The 14,943-nt window shown below is 39.9% G+C and overlaps 1 protein-coding gene across 2 annotated transcripts in view; it reads left to right on the top strand.

The window, feature by feature from the left end:
* The first annotated feature begins 168 nt into the window (after positions 1 to 168).
* Arfip1 (ADP ribosylation factor interacting protein 1) overlaps positions 169 to 14,943 on the top strand; it is an 87,884-nt gene continuing 73,109 nt past the window's right edge. Inside the window, exon 1 of one of the 2 annotated variants that reach the window (XM_052730356.1) lies at positions 169 to 477. The gene's annotated coding sequence lies outside the window, so the exon portion shown is untranslated. The remainder of the gene's footprint in view (positions 478 to 14,943) is intronic. The other variant, XM_052730357.1, reaches the window with a different exon arrangement.

The raw sequence follows: 14,943 nt of genomic DNA, 5'->3' as shown, positions 1-14,943 counted from the left end.
GCCGCAGCCCTGTTACCCCGGCAACGGCCCGTGCGGGTTCCCGGATGTCGTCGCCCGGGCCGTAGCCCGGGGGCGGAGCCGGGAGGACCCAGCCCCCTTGAGAGACGCGCGCGCACCATAGAGACGTGGCGGCGCCCGGCTTGGCTTCTGGAGAGAGAAAGCGAGAGGCTGTCCAGGGCCCAAGACCCCGCACTTCCGGTCTTCTCACTTCCGGCTCCGAGGCTAGGGGTGCTGGCGCCGGAGGCCGGGTTGAGAGGTCGCGGGTGCAAGTGTCCTCGGCGGTTGGTTGCCCGGAGCCTGTGACAGCTGCATCGGCTCCCCGCCCCGGGAGCCACCGAGGTGCGTGGGGGAGGGGACGCAGGAAAAGCTCCGGGTCGTGCTTCCGCTCACTTTCTGCCCCGGCCTGACGCGATTCCCGAGTGCTGCGACCGGGAGAGCCCGCGACCGAGCGCTGCCGGCTTCCCTGCTGACAGACAGGTGAGGGCGGAGCCGCGGCGGGGAGGATGGGGTTGAGGCGGCGTGCTCGACGGAGGACGCGTCGCCTCCGGCTTCTCGCGCAACACACTTGCTCCCGGGCACTTGCACCCCTGGGAGCAGCCAAGTCCGCCCCTTGGTCCCTCCTGTCCCTCTGACTGGGTCCTGAGTGAAGCGGGGCAGCACCGGCCCCTTCGGGCGGCACCCGCTCGGCTCAGCCGGCTCTGGGTGGGAAGAGGTGGCAGAGTCCGCGCGCGTCTTTCTGGACCCTCTCCGAGTGGGCCGCCCTCCTCTCCCCTCTTCCCTGCGTCCCCCACTTCCTCCCTCCCGCTGCGAGAGGGAGGGAAGGAGGTGGCGACGGTCCCACGGAGGGGTAGCCTGACCCTGGTGCAGGGAGGCGCCCTGCCTGAAACGTCCCAAGCCTGAGTGCTGGTGAGGGCGTCCGAGGAATGCTCGAGTTGGGAGAAGGAAATTGTGGCCCTGCCTTCTGGTGCGTTCCTCATGGCCAAGTTACTACTCTTGACGCGTCTAGGAAAGGAAGTTGTTTTCTTCTTCTTCTTCTTCTTCTTCTTCTTCTTCTTCTTCTTCTTCTTCTTCTTCTTCTTCCTCTTCCTCCTCCTCCTCCTCCTCCTCCTCCTCCTCCTCCTCCTCCTCCTCCTCCTCCTTTTCTTAATGTAAGTGTTTAGATTCTAGACTTTCTTCCCTGTTATTGCTTCCTTGGCGTTGTTCTAACCTTCCTCTTGAGCCCTCTGATCTCAAAAAGGTTGTACTTTACACTTCCTGCATATCCTTTAAGCCACCCTTTTCAGGATTTTGTTCGTCCCTCCTTTATTTTTTCCTGAACTATACTTACTTGGTTCTTATCTGATCAGAAAAAAAAAAAAGAAAAGAATTGCAGGGCTTTTCACCAACGTGTTGCTTTCACAACTGAGAGGGTGTGTTCACATTTGCCTTTTAATTCACTTCGCTGACAAAGGAAGGTGCACCAGATTGATGACGTTGATAGTTCTCTGGAGGCTGCAGGAATTGGCCATTTCATTGCTGCTAGTTTAGAGCAAGTACTGCGACTATTACTCTTTTCTTCCGGTGGTTCTGTTTTCATTTGCTTTTAATTTTTGTTTTTCTTGTTAAACATGATCAACACTGTCTTCCAAACTAACAAAGTCTAACACTTAGTATATAGGAAAACAGCTTATTTTCACTTGTATTTTTTTGAGTTAAAGGCTCTGCCTGAGCTATTTTGATTCCTTTTTTTTTTTTTGTATGTTTGTTTGTTTTGTTTTGTTTTCGAGACAGGGTTTCTCTGTGTAGTTTTGGTGCCTTTCCTGGATCTCACTCTGTAGACCAGACTAGCCTCGAACTCACAGAAATCCTCCTGCCTCTGCCTCCCTAGTGTGTGCTACCACTGGGGGCTTGTTCCCTTTTTGATAAAATGTTACTTTTCTTGGATTATCCTTGCCTTAATCCTGGGTTGGGGCCTCAATCCAGGTATTAGTGATTTTCTATCCCCACTCCAGAAATTATGTGCAAAGTTTGTATGTGTGTGTTCTGGGCAAATGCATTGTTTTTAATCAGATTCTTAAAAGACATGTATAATACCCAGCAATACTAGAAAGCACTGGTCTGGTGTGTTGTTGAAGCTAATGGAAACAGTTTATTCGTGGAACTGTTGTTTCCCCAAATTGCAAATGGCTTTTTGGGGGGCTAAGGAGAGTAGAGTTCAGGGATTGCAGCCTGGTACTGAAATCTCACTACTTCAAACTGCAGTGTTTCTGAATTCCTTCCTGGACCCATAGAAGGAACCAAGGTGGTTCCTGATTTGTGGTTTTGAGGTTTCTTTTTGCGGATAGCTGGCTGTGCCCATTGCTTGGCTAATAAAGAGAATTTATAAACTGATGTGTTTGTCATTATCTAATGCACACTAAGTATCACAAACCCACTGGGTATAACTCAGAATAAAGCATAGTGATGTTAGCTGTCCTTCACTTCCCTTGTCCTGTTTTAACTGGAGATGTCTACCCTGGGCTTGGGCTTCCCTAAGGAAGGGCAAATAAGATGTTTTATGTAGTCTGTATGGCTGTGGTAATTTCCACACCCCTTTCTCCTCATTTTATGTTATGTATGTTAATTATTAGTTCTTTCTTGTAAATGAGGATCTTTCCAAGCTTAATGTAAGTCTTGGGGTGCATATTTACTTACTAATTTGATTGTTTGGAAGTTGAAGTTGTGAGTTTTGAAGCTCACTTCATACAATGTTACCTGCACAGCTCATCCTAATTTGTCTAAAGTAACCAATTTCTTCTGTTCAAACAATAACATGATTTTCCCTCAGTATGGTGTCCTCATTTGGTGCAACAGTCAATGCTAAGCTAGTTGCTAGTAAGATAAGGGCAGGTTTAGAAGATACGTTCCATCTAGCACCACAGTGAGCGGTACATTTATTTGCTTACTATGTACATGATGCCAAGTGCTTTCTGTGATTATCTTATCCTTCCAGCAATCTTATAAGATTGCTCCCCCGCCTCACCAGTTATAGACCAGCGGTTCTCAACCTGTGGGTCATGACCCCTTTGGGGCCACCTAAGGCCATTGGAAAACACAGATACTTACATTATGATTCACAACAGCAAAATTACAGTTATGAAGCAGCAACGAAAATAATTTTTGTCGCCACAACATGAGGAACTGTTAGAGGGTCGCAGCATTAGGAAGGTTGAGAACCACAGTGATTGATGAAGAGAGTGAAACTAAGTGACCAACAGAGCTAAGATAATTTGCTTAGAATAATTCTGGTGGAGCCAGGCTTTGATCTTAGGTATGTAACTGTAGATAGCGTCTAGGATAGTTCCATTATAAAAGTTTTGGAATGAGTTGGAAATACCTTGACTATATATTAGACATCAAAACAAAGATCTTTTCCTCTATTGCTCTTTAGTGGATGGACACCTTGTTGGATGTCATATTGAAACATATGATGAAAAGGAGAGTTTGAAGAAGGCCTATAGATTGGAGTAGCTGATAGGACTTTTTTGTGGAGATGGATACAAGCTTGCTGGATTGTATGTTTTATGACCTGTAAAAACAGAAACGAACGTTGGCACAGTGAGTTGGGAACCATAAATTTCAGAATGATCATTTGGGGTAGTGGAAGGAATCAATTCAGCAAAGTACTTAAGTTCATACAGCCGTGGTGGAAACTAGCCCTGTTGGTAGACTTTGAACACTGAGTTACTCCAGGGGCTGTGGAGCATGGTGAGGTTGGGTGGGTGATGACTGTCTGGAAGTCAGGCTGTAGTGCTGCTACTTTTGGGATGTACAAAAAAGGCTCTAAAACGGAAGTCTACCTGCTGAGCCTTCTCTCCAGCCTTATACTGTATAGTCTTGAAATGAAATTTCCAACTATACGATAAGCAGATGGAATGAAAATGTCTTCCATTCCCAGTGTACCACCCCCACCTCCAGGTCTCAGGTCCCCTCCCAGTTAATTCAATATATAGTTGGATCGAATGAAAATAACACAAGGAAACTCTAAACCTCTTCATTCTAACACCTTACCCTCTAACCTGTGGCTGTTTGGGTTATTTGAAATTAGATAAAATTCACTCAGTTGTACCGACCACACGTCAGTGCCCAGTGGTCACTTGTGCTGGTGCCTGCCTTTTACGACAGTACAGATTTAGAACATTTCTAACAGTATTTTCCAGCCTGGCTAAAATGTTGAACTACTGTAATTTGTTACATAATTAGTATACTACTGAACCAAGATAGGAAACTTTTCTGCCTCCCCCATGGTACTTAGCAGTTTTTGTTTTAGCTGACAAAACATAGCCATGTTCTCTCTTGGCTTTTTAACTAAATCCAGATGGTCAAAGTCTGTCTAATGATCTTCTTGCATACTGGGAGTACTAGGCTGTTAGCTCCTTTTCTAGGATAATGCTGTCAGCTTTCCCAAGGGCATGTGCATTTCCTGTTTGCCTTGAGCTGTAGGTCTGTACATCTTGTATCTGGTTGATGCCTTTCGTTGAGACTTAAAGATGTCTCAAATCTGTTATATCCAAAACTGGATGCATTTCTCTTCTTTCCTCCCCTCCTCCCAAAAACATCGTTTCTCTTTTCTTTGTTTCTGTTTTCACTGAGTGATGACATTGTCTATACATATAAAATCTTGAAAATGTGGAACAGTCCTTACATCTTCTTGATGATGTCAAATGTGTGAACAGGTATTAGTTGTTCTTATAATGGTTCTTGAATATGTTTTCCCTACTTGCACTCACTGCTTTAGTTCGCACACTATCACTTTGTATAGAGCCTTCATTTTTGTCTGCTTTTGACTTATTTTTGTCTTTTATCCATCCTGAGAGCATTGATTTATTATGAACATACTGATTGTCACTCTCTTCCTTTCCTCTAGCCCTGTAGTGACTTTGCATTGCTTTTAGAGTAAAAAGAGAATTCCTTAACAGTGATAATTTTTCAGGCCTATCTGAGTCATGGTCTGAGAAATTCTGCTCTACCAAGCTGGCCTCTTTTGGTCCTTAAAAAAATATTTAGATCACTTTATTTATTTTTTTTTTGTGTGCGTGCGTGCGTGCCTGCATAGAGGTATCTGAATATTCCATCCCCAGCTTTCCTTATTAACATATTTCATTAGTGTGACACATTTATTCACATTGTGTCAGTTTTTCCCTGTATCTTTTTTTTCTGTCTCATCCAGCCATCAGGTGTTCTTGGCATAGACAGTTTCTCAGATTTCCTTGTTTTTGATGAGTTGATAGTTTTGTGGATTACTATTTGAAGGTATCCTGTACTTCCATCTGTGGGGATTTATCTGGTGTTTTCCTCATGATTAGCATGGAGAGAATCCCAGAGTGACAGTGCCATTCCTGATTGTCATTGTAACTGCACTGGTGGTGCTAACCTTCGTGACAGTCAGTCTCACTTCGTCAGATTCGTTCCCTGTGGACTGACTCTTTTTAAGCCCGTCCGTCCCTTTGAATACTGCCTTTTACAGAAGAAAATCTTTTTGTGTGCTGCAAAGATAGTGGAGAATTATGCTTTACTTCCTAAAGCAGGGGTGGAGGGTGTCTTCATAAAAACTTTTTGGAAATAATCTGTAAAGGGGACATTCCTCTTCTATTTACTGATTTATTCAGTCATTTATATCAAATTTATTATTTTAAATTGTGTGTGTGTGTGTGTGTGTGTGTGTGTGTGTGTGCAGGTATATGCACATGAGTGCAGCACAGATATTCAGGGACTTCATTCACCCTAGAGCTGGAGTTACAGGTGGTTGTAAGCTACCTGACATAGGTGTTGGGGATCAGTCTCCAGTCCTGTGTGAGAGAGAGTAATACACACTCTCGTAATAGCTCAACTGTCTCTCCAAACTGTTTTGACCAATGAGTACGTGGTTTGCACCTTTGGTTATAATTCAGCAGTGTTTTTTTTTTTTTTTCTTTCCAAATTAGGTTTTCTCTGTGTATCCCTGACTGTCCTGGAACTCACTCTGTAGACCAGGCTGGCCTCGAACTCAGATCTGCCTGCCTCTGCCTGAGTGCTGGGATTAAAGGTGGGTAATACCACCGCCTGGCAAGTGTCTGCAGTGTTTTTTAATGCTGATAGTCATTCCAGCCTTTTAATTGATTTCTTGAAATACCCTTGTCATTATGAAGATTGCTTTTTTCCCCCAGCATTTTTTGTGGTTGTTCATTTGGTTTTAATTTTTATTCTACAAGATGCTCCTCGATCATCTAGCATATAACCTTCCCTGGTCCTAGAACTATCCATTCTCCCAGAAACCTCCATTCTTTTTAGTAGAAAATGCAGTTAGTGTCTGGGCTGTGTGTTGTCATTGCTGAGGGCATTGAGTGTCATTGCCTCTAGGGCTTCTCAGGAGATAGAGCAAGGAAACATACGTGTGTGCGCTAACTTGTATATGCACAAGAATATATACAAACATTTTATAATGATGATCTGTGTCTGTCTATATTAAGCTGTGCTTACCGTGAACACTTTTCTACTGAAAAAAACTTTACCTGTGAATTTTGAGGTGGTTTATTTGGGGGAACTTAGTAACTTACCAAGTATTAATTACTCAGGGAGAAAAGCAGTTCATATCTATAATAACAAGTAACAAGTAAGTTGTTGGATCTTGTAATGAAATCAGTTACAGCAAATAGCAAACACTAGTATTATTGGTTCTTGGTTGGCTACGAGCTGCTAATATGCTGGAACCTGGCTAGCCATCTGTGAAGAAAGAGGCCACACTAAACGGAATAATGTAGCATTTATTTACAGCTCGTTTCCTTTTCAGAGAGTAATGTAGCTTTGAGAACACTGTGTTGCATCAGTTTCTCTGTAACACAATGGGGAAAAGAAAAATGCTTTCCAAATAGTTAGTTTTTATTACCTGTTTTAAAGATTGGTTGTGGTGATAGGGATAGCTGTTGTTGACTATCTGTTAGGTTAACTTATCAGTTGTTTCTCTTTATGACATATAATTAAAAATTAACTGTAATTAGTCAAAGCTTTCTACTTCTGAAGCTCTAGACTGATGCATTTATCTTAATAAGCAACCTGAACTCAATTTATTAGTATCTAAAAAGAATTGTGTCTATCAAGATAAATAGCAATCAAAACAGTTACCAGATTGTTGTTTATATAAAGGTAGGAATATTATTTCTTTTTTATTTGGTTATTCAGTTTATGAAAAGGAATATAATATGCTTTGAACATGTATGGAAAATCATTTTCCATTCAATATAATTTTCATTGGGCTGTGAGGAAAGGATTTTTGCTTTGTTTTTGGGAAACTGTCATAGAAGACAATTATTTTAAGTTGTTTTGACAGGGAAACTTCTATGTTTTTGGGTATTATTTTCATCTCTAAACAACTCTAAATATATAGAGTTAATTAATGGAGCTATTTCATTTCTTAAATTATAAATTAGTTCATCATGAAGATTAACATTGAATTGTGACATCAAAACAAGCCTTACTGTTTTCTTCACACTTATCTGAATGAGAAAAAAATCCTCAAAGAAATTGAGCCACTTATCATTATCATGGTTACCAGTCTCTGGAATGGCAAACACCAGACATTGTAAAGAAATGAAGCAACGTTAGATCCAAGCAAACCCAAGTCTTGACGCTTTCTACCCTAGTGTTCTGCCATACTCCCATTCCTCCTTGACCTCATTTACAGTGCTCTTCACGCTGTCTTTAGTAGAGTATGCCTACAGAGAAGAACTTTTAAGACATTGTTTTGAAGACTTGCATTTTAAATTTTTTAAAAAAGTTGCCCAGGCTAGCCTTGAACTCAATGTGTGACTGAGGATGACTTTGAACTCCTGATCCTCTTGCCTCCACCTCTCAAGTGCTGAGATTACAGGTGTGAACCACCGTGCCTGGTTGAACTATCATTATTATTTTAAAAATCTGTAAATTTCTTTAAAGGCGTGTGTATTATTCAAGTGAATTTTGCTTCAGATTCCATAATATACTTACTTCACTAAAAGAAGAATCTAAATTCATATTCAGTATGATATACCATGTATGTCCTGTTTATATCTACTTTGCTGAATCTGTCTGTCTTCAGCTCAGGCATATTGTTTCAGAGCTCCTGTGGTATATGGCATTCTAGTTTGAAAAACTCAAATTAGAGTATCTGTTCAACAGCTATTGTCTCACAGATCTTTAATATTAAACTCTAGAGTCTTTAGACTCAGGGCCACCATAGAGACTGTGACTGCTGGGATTTTGCTTTTTTCATTGTTCTTCACTTAGTCTTGCTTCTTATTTGTGGGGAATCTGGCAGATCAAGTACCTATTGCTCTATTTTCCTTAGCTTCTATTGTGTGTAAGAGTTGTAGGGCACAGAATTCCCCTCATTAAATTCCTCCCACATTAAATTTTTTATGTGGCTTCCCTCTGAATATGTTACTTTCTTCCATTTATAGAAATCAAATGATTTTTATAGTAAAAGCTAAAGAAGCTCAAATAGCTGTAATTGACTTATAAACTTCAATCAATACTATATGCATTTTCATAAATGCTAATTAGCAATTTATTTTGTAGGGGTTTGTTCCTTATACTCATTAGCTAATGAATACCTGTGGCTGGTTATAGAGGATGAGCCTGAGAAATAACAAAGACATTTTGGCCTACAGCATAACTGGCCTATGAGGGCATGAACATTAATTTTATAGTAGTAATTTATCATTCTGTTTTAAAGACAGTGTTAAAAATAGCCGAATTTGTATAAAGATCAGAAAAGGTATATCTTTTTTGTGAGAGCAGGTAGGTATTTACTTCATGTATGGCCTTGCTAGTTCAAAGTACAGACTATCACTTGAGCTATGCCACTAGCAGAAAATGTATGTTTTACTTTTTTTTTTTTTTTTTTTTTTTGAGATTAGGGTCTCACTAGTCTAGGCTGATGAGGCTTGAATTGGTGATTATCCTGCATGCTTGCATTATAGGTATGCACCATAAACACACACATACACACATGCATAAAGTCTGTGCTACACAGCACAAATTGCAAGTCATTAGCTTTTTTTGTCTTCCAAGATAAGGCTTCCCTGTGTAGCTTTGGCTGTCCTGAAACTCAGAGATCCGACTGCCTCTGCCTCTGGAGTGCTGGAATTAATGGTGTGAGCCACCACATCCAGTCTCCCTGCCCCCTTTTTCTTTTTAAACAAAACAGATTTTCATATAGCCCTCAGGGTGGCCTCAAACTCTTTGCGTAGCTGAGTCTAGCCTTGAAGTGAGACCCCTTCCATGTGTGGGGTTACAGATACTTGCTATGTGCCCATCTGTGTATTTGATTTGATTTCCTTTTCCCCCCTGATTTCTTAGTTACAACACAGATTGGTTTGTTAGGATTTCAGTTCCCACCCTACCCTGGTTAGTTATAGCTTTCATTAATACTATTTTTCATGGACATGTGAACATTATTATAGCTCTAAGAGTCAGAGTTAGTTTTAGAAACCGCAACTAAAGGAGTGTCAGTACTTCTTCATCCTGCTAGCTCCGGGGTTCCCATTCTTCCCCTCTTCTACTCCACTCCGCCATTTTCTCACCTGTCCCTGGAGGTAAACTGTCTTTTTTGTTTCAGACTTCTGCTTCTTGTGTGTTCCTGTATTCCCCTTTATTCTTATATAAAGGTAGCAAACCATAGCTTGTCAGACTTGGGTTTTTTCAATGGGTAGTTTCAGACATGTCTAACCTAATGCTTATGGGCCAAATACTGCCAAGGATAGCTATAAATGTGGCCAGCATAAGACTGTAAACGTAGAACAGCATGGCTTTTTCCTTTTTAAACTCAGCCACAGGGTTCTTGAGCATTACCCGTGTGAATGGTAACAGGTCACAGTGTCAAAGGTTGGACTTGCCTGGTTTAGATGTCGTGCATTTACTCACTTTTTTTTTTTTTTTTTTTTTTTTTTGGTTTTTTCGAGACAGGGTTTCTCTGTGTAGCTTTGCGCCTTTCCTGGAACTCACTTGGTAGCCCAGGCTGGCCTCGAACTCACAGAGATCCGCCTGGCTCTGCCTCCCGAGTGCTGGGATTAAAGGCGTGCGCCACCACCGCCCAGCTGCATTTACTCACTTTTTATGCACAGTCATAGGTGGTTTCCAGTGTCTTATGGTTGCAAAGAATGCTGCAGTGTGTGTTTTTTCTATCAGTGCTTGTCATTCTGTCCAAGAAGAGGGGATATCTGCATTTGCCTAGTTGGCCTTTCATCTTTTTCTCATATAGGTTTTATACATTGCTTATTTTTACTATTTAGTCTTGTTGTTGTTACAAATGGGATTTTTTTTTCCTGTCATTTGGTCCACTGATTATTGTCGTATATGCAGGCTATTTCCTGTCCTGCTACTTCAATGAATTCTTTTCTTTTTGAATTAGTTTTATTATTAATTCTTTGTTGTGCCGCCCCCCCCCCCCCCCCCCCCCCGGCATGTACTGTCCTGTTGTTTGCAAATAAAGCTCTTTATTATTACTCTGATTTCTCTTAACTGGTTTGATTGGTCAGTACTTCTAGTACAGTGTTGGATAATAGTGAAGTTGGTGGAAATTTTTGCCTTATTCCCAATCTTAGTGCAAATGACTCTTTTTTCTTTATTAAATAAGATTTAGAGCACACACCACACACATATACTGAGAGACAATTAGTTGTATGTCTATCTCTTTGAGTACTTAATTTTGAATGGGTATTTCAGTTTGTCAGCTATACTCCATTTCAGTGTATATGGAAAAAACTATATGTTTACCCTGTTAAATTTATGAGTACATTATATATTAATAGATTTTTCTAATTGAACCAATTGTATGTTCTTGGGCTAAATCCCACTCAGTCATTTTTGTATTGTTTTCTTAATGTGGTATTAGATTCTGTTTGTAAGCAGTAAAAATGTTCTTTCCGATGTATTTGAGAGTAGAAACACATTTCTTGCACTATAGTGCCTAGCATGAAGTCTTGCAATTCTCTGTCTCCTTGATTAGATTGAGAGTACTTTTGGAATCTCTTGTTTGTGCTTACCTGAGCTCTTTTATGTAGTGATGTTCTCCGTGTATTACTGGATAAATTAGAAGCAGGAGTAGCTTCTAATTAAGCTTTTATCAGATGAAATCTAAGAACTGTGTCTCATTTAGACAGTGCGCAGTCACATCAGTTACCAGGATTAAAGGTTACTTCTCCGGAATCTGGTTTGCAGCTTTGCTTTGGGAGATCACAGGTCACTAACATTTTGGCTTTAGACATCTTTGATCAGTTTTTATCTGCCAGATCAAGTTGACAGTCTTTTAAAGTGTTTTATATATATTGTTTTATAAAATTGTTTTCTTCATTCTATGTAAGTGCCCTTTCTGATTTTTTTAGAAGCATTTACCTGTGTAATCAATAGGTAACTCATATAACTGCAGACAGTTCTGTAAAACAAATTCTGATCACAAATAAGTTTATTATGCTGTGAAATATTTATACGAATGTCGGTGGGATGATACCACTCCTTTAACCAAATGTTTTCCTATGTGCCTGACACATTTCACTTTTAGGTATGTCTGACTGCAGCAATGATGCTACAGCTCTTGGTACAGCTCCGGCCGCCACAGAAGAAGTCCAGTCTAAAGTTGAGGTGATTGGGGTGGTGTTTATTGCTTTGTAAGGTCTGCCTGTCTTAATAAGGTCTCAGACTGTCCAGATTGATGAGTTGTCAAGAGGCATACCATTCAGTAATAAACTCTCATACATAGTGACAAGATAAAACAAGGCCTTTCTTTGTAACTTTGTAAAGTTATACTTGCTTTTCATGACCTGAAGCTTTAAAGGATAACTTTAAACAAAAATAAAATTGCTTTATTGAAATGAACTCATGTAAATAAAAACATCACATAATTAGATTAAGATATTCACTCTAACAAACACTGTACAGGGTTTGATTTAATATGTATAAAATGAAATACAACAGAACAGTGTTCAAAGTTTCTATCCAAATACTCGTAGTATTCATTGCCGTAGATGGCTCACGTTTTGTCTTACTTACTCCCATGAGTCCTCACTTGGCAAGTGAGCATCTGAATCCAGGAAGAGTGCTTTTAAACTACTGAGTTCCGTACTTGAGACCCAGTGAACCTGCAGTGATAGTAGATACTGGGTCTTATTTGTGGTTTTTTGTTTTGTTTTTTTCCTTTTTGAAGATTCTACAATTGATTCTGATGAAACACTGTAAGGTCCACTATTGTAGCTCATTAAACTAGGAAGAAAGATTAGTTAGGAAGAAAGGAAGGAAAGAAAAGAAAGATGATTCATTAAGTGGGTTCATTTATATAGCTCGTTACGTGGGGGGAAAGATTAAACTTTTTTTTAAGCTGCGTTCAAGTCAGTAGAGCTGTTTTTGGAACAAAATCATATTAAGCATTTGTTTTTTTTTTTTTTTTTCCTGTTGTTTTGGTTAAATAAAGTTAACTTTCAGACAGACAAAAGACAGGTGACTACTGACTTACAGGACTTGCTAAGGCAAAAATACGCCAGGGGGCCCATTGAGACCAAATTCAGTGTTCCTGTACCAGTCTGCCACTTGTAAAGACTCATTCATCCTTCAGTGAGGCCTGGATATCCTGAATTTGTGTAATAAATATTCTTTGTTTTTCTTCCTCTTTTTTTTCAGTAGTGAGGATTAAATCCAGGGCCTGTTGTATGCTAGGTAATAACTGCTGCATTGTACTACTCAACTGTATTCCCAGACCTTTGTGTGACATGTTATAATATAGAATTTTGACTTCCTGTTTGTTTGCTTAGTTGGTTTTATTTTGTTTTGTTTTTCAAGACAGGGTTTCTCTGTGTAGCCCTGGCTGTCTTAGAACTCCCTCTCTAGACCAAGCTGGCCTTGAACTCAGAGATCCACCTGCTTCTGCCTCCTGAGTGCTAGAATTAAAGGTGTGACCTACCACCACCCAGGCGATAATTGACTCTTAAGCTAAACATTAATGGTAATCAATTCTACTTGGGAAATATGTATTATTTGTATAAGATTAAGATATTTCTTCCTTTTCACCTTTCCCTCCTCTTCCTCCCTCCTTCCCTGTCCCCCTCTTTATTTCACTGGGTTTTGCCATGTATTCCAGGCTGTCCTTGAACTTGGGATCCTCAGCCTTCTGAGTTGCTGACATTATAGGTCTGTAGCACCAAGTCTGATTTGGTGAAAGTTCTTTGTAGTTTAAGATAACTTGGCTGTTTATCATCTGACAAAGCTGTGCTATAGTTGTATGTAGTCCCGAGAGAGTAGAGAACTATGTGTACTATAGTATGTCTGTATTATGTACTATATCATGTACCTATGTACTATATTTTGTATACTCCTGCTCATGGTTTGATTTTCTATGATTATATCTGAATTTATATCATTGAGAGATGATCAGGAGAAGTCGGGTGTGTGCAAGCTATAGGGAAGATTTGCAGCCCAGCCAGTGATGGGTTCATGACAGTTCATGCAAGTATTGTTCTGTTTGCTGCTTGCCACTGTGAGTTTCTTGTATGTGGATGGTGCTCTGAGAGATGGTGAAGTCTGGATGATAGTGATCTGAAGGAAGCCACTGCCGAGTAATGGATTGTTCAGAGTAAACTAACATTGACTCCTTGTTAAGTATTCTTTGTGTGTAGTAGTCATACCCAAGTAGTCGGCATCTAGAGAGAAGGCAATAATAATAATAATTTTAAAAAGTCTTAACTGTGTAAGTATAAGCTGAATTTACACTCTGGCTTAAAAGCATTATAGGAGTTTATAGTTAAAGTGTGATTTGGAACTCTTTTGTAACTTTAAAAGTTCATAATTTAGAATGACATCCTGTCTTGAAACAGTGTGGCTAGAATTGGATCTCTTTCTGCTTGGTGGAATGAGCCAGGCACAGCAGTGTTCCAGTTGTACCATTCTCTGAAAGACTTTCAGATGCCAGGCATTGTACTAGGTTTATGTATATACTCTCCTTAGGTTTTTCTCCCAAATTTACACATCAAGACTTTACATATTGGAAAGGTTAACAGAGTTATTAAGAACCATCACTACGACTGGAACTCAAATGAAAGTGAAAAAGATGAGTAAATTTAAGAAACTAAATAGAAAAAAGAAAAGATAAAAGCAAGAAACTGGGAAAACAAACATGGCATATTTCTAAAATAACAAAGGAATCAAATCAGTTATGTTTTGTTCTGGGATTATAGCCTGAGTTCTTTTCTGCCTTCCCCTTAGTTTAGCAACTCTATATAACAACTTCTAGTACTCAAGAAAATGCACAAATATTTGCATTCTTCTTTTGTGTAACTCTGAGGTCTAAACAGTAAATTGAGTGTAGAACTTTCATTCAAGGTATATGTTGATCAATCAATGAAATTTAGAAAGAAATTGCAAGATAATAGTGCCTGTAGAGTAACACAGATTAAAGGTTGTGGCAGTTTAGAGGAATATCATCAGGAATATTAGTGACAATGGCATTACACTCTTGGAATGTGTATAGAATTGAGCATGTGAGTGATGTCCTTTCTAAAGACAGAGAGAGGAAATTGGGAAATAGGTATGTGGAGAGTGAATTTGATTTAACAAATCTAAAGCATAATTAGTGGAAAGAAAATAATTGGAAGGATTTTGAGTGTCAAGTTGAGGAGTTGGCTTTTATTTTATAGGTATTGGAGAGAGACATGTTGGTTATGTTTATTATTATGTAATATAATGTTATCTGCCATGAAGCATGAAAAAAGGCTAAAAAGTGACAAAGAGTATTCATTTACAAAGATTGGTCAAAGATAACTTTCTGAGGATATAATGCTCGAGTAGAAACTTGAATGAGATGTAAGAGTCATGCAGAAATCTTAGAATAATAATAACCTTCCAGGCAGGGGAAACAGCAAAAGCCAAAAATGAGATTGGTGTGTTTGAGAAACAAGGGAGAGGTTCTGGGACTGTAAATGGGTG

The sequence above is a fragment of the Peromyscus californicus genome, unplaced genomic scaffold, assembly GCF_007827085.1.
Source record: "Peromyscus californicus insignis strain IS unplaced genomic scaffold, ASM782708v3 Scaffold_9__1_contigs__length_137607984, whole genome shotgun sequence".
NCBI classification, from domain to species: Eukaryota; Metazoa; Chordata; class Mammalia; order Rodentia; family Cricetidae; genus Peromyscus; species Peromyscus californicus.
The sequence above is the reverse complement of the archived record's forward strand: the minus strand, read 5'-3'. Positions and strand labels throughout refer to the sequence as shown.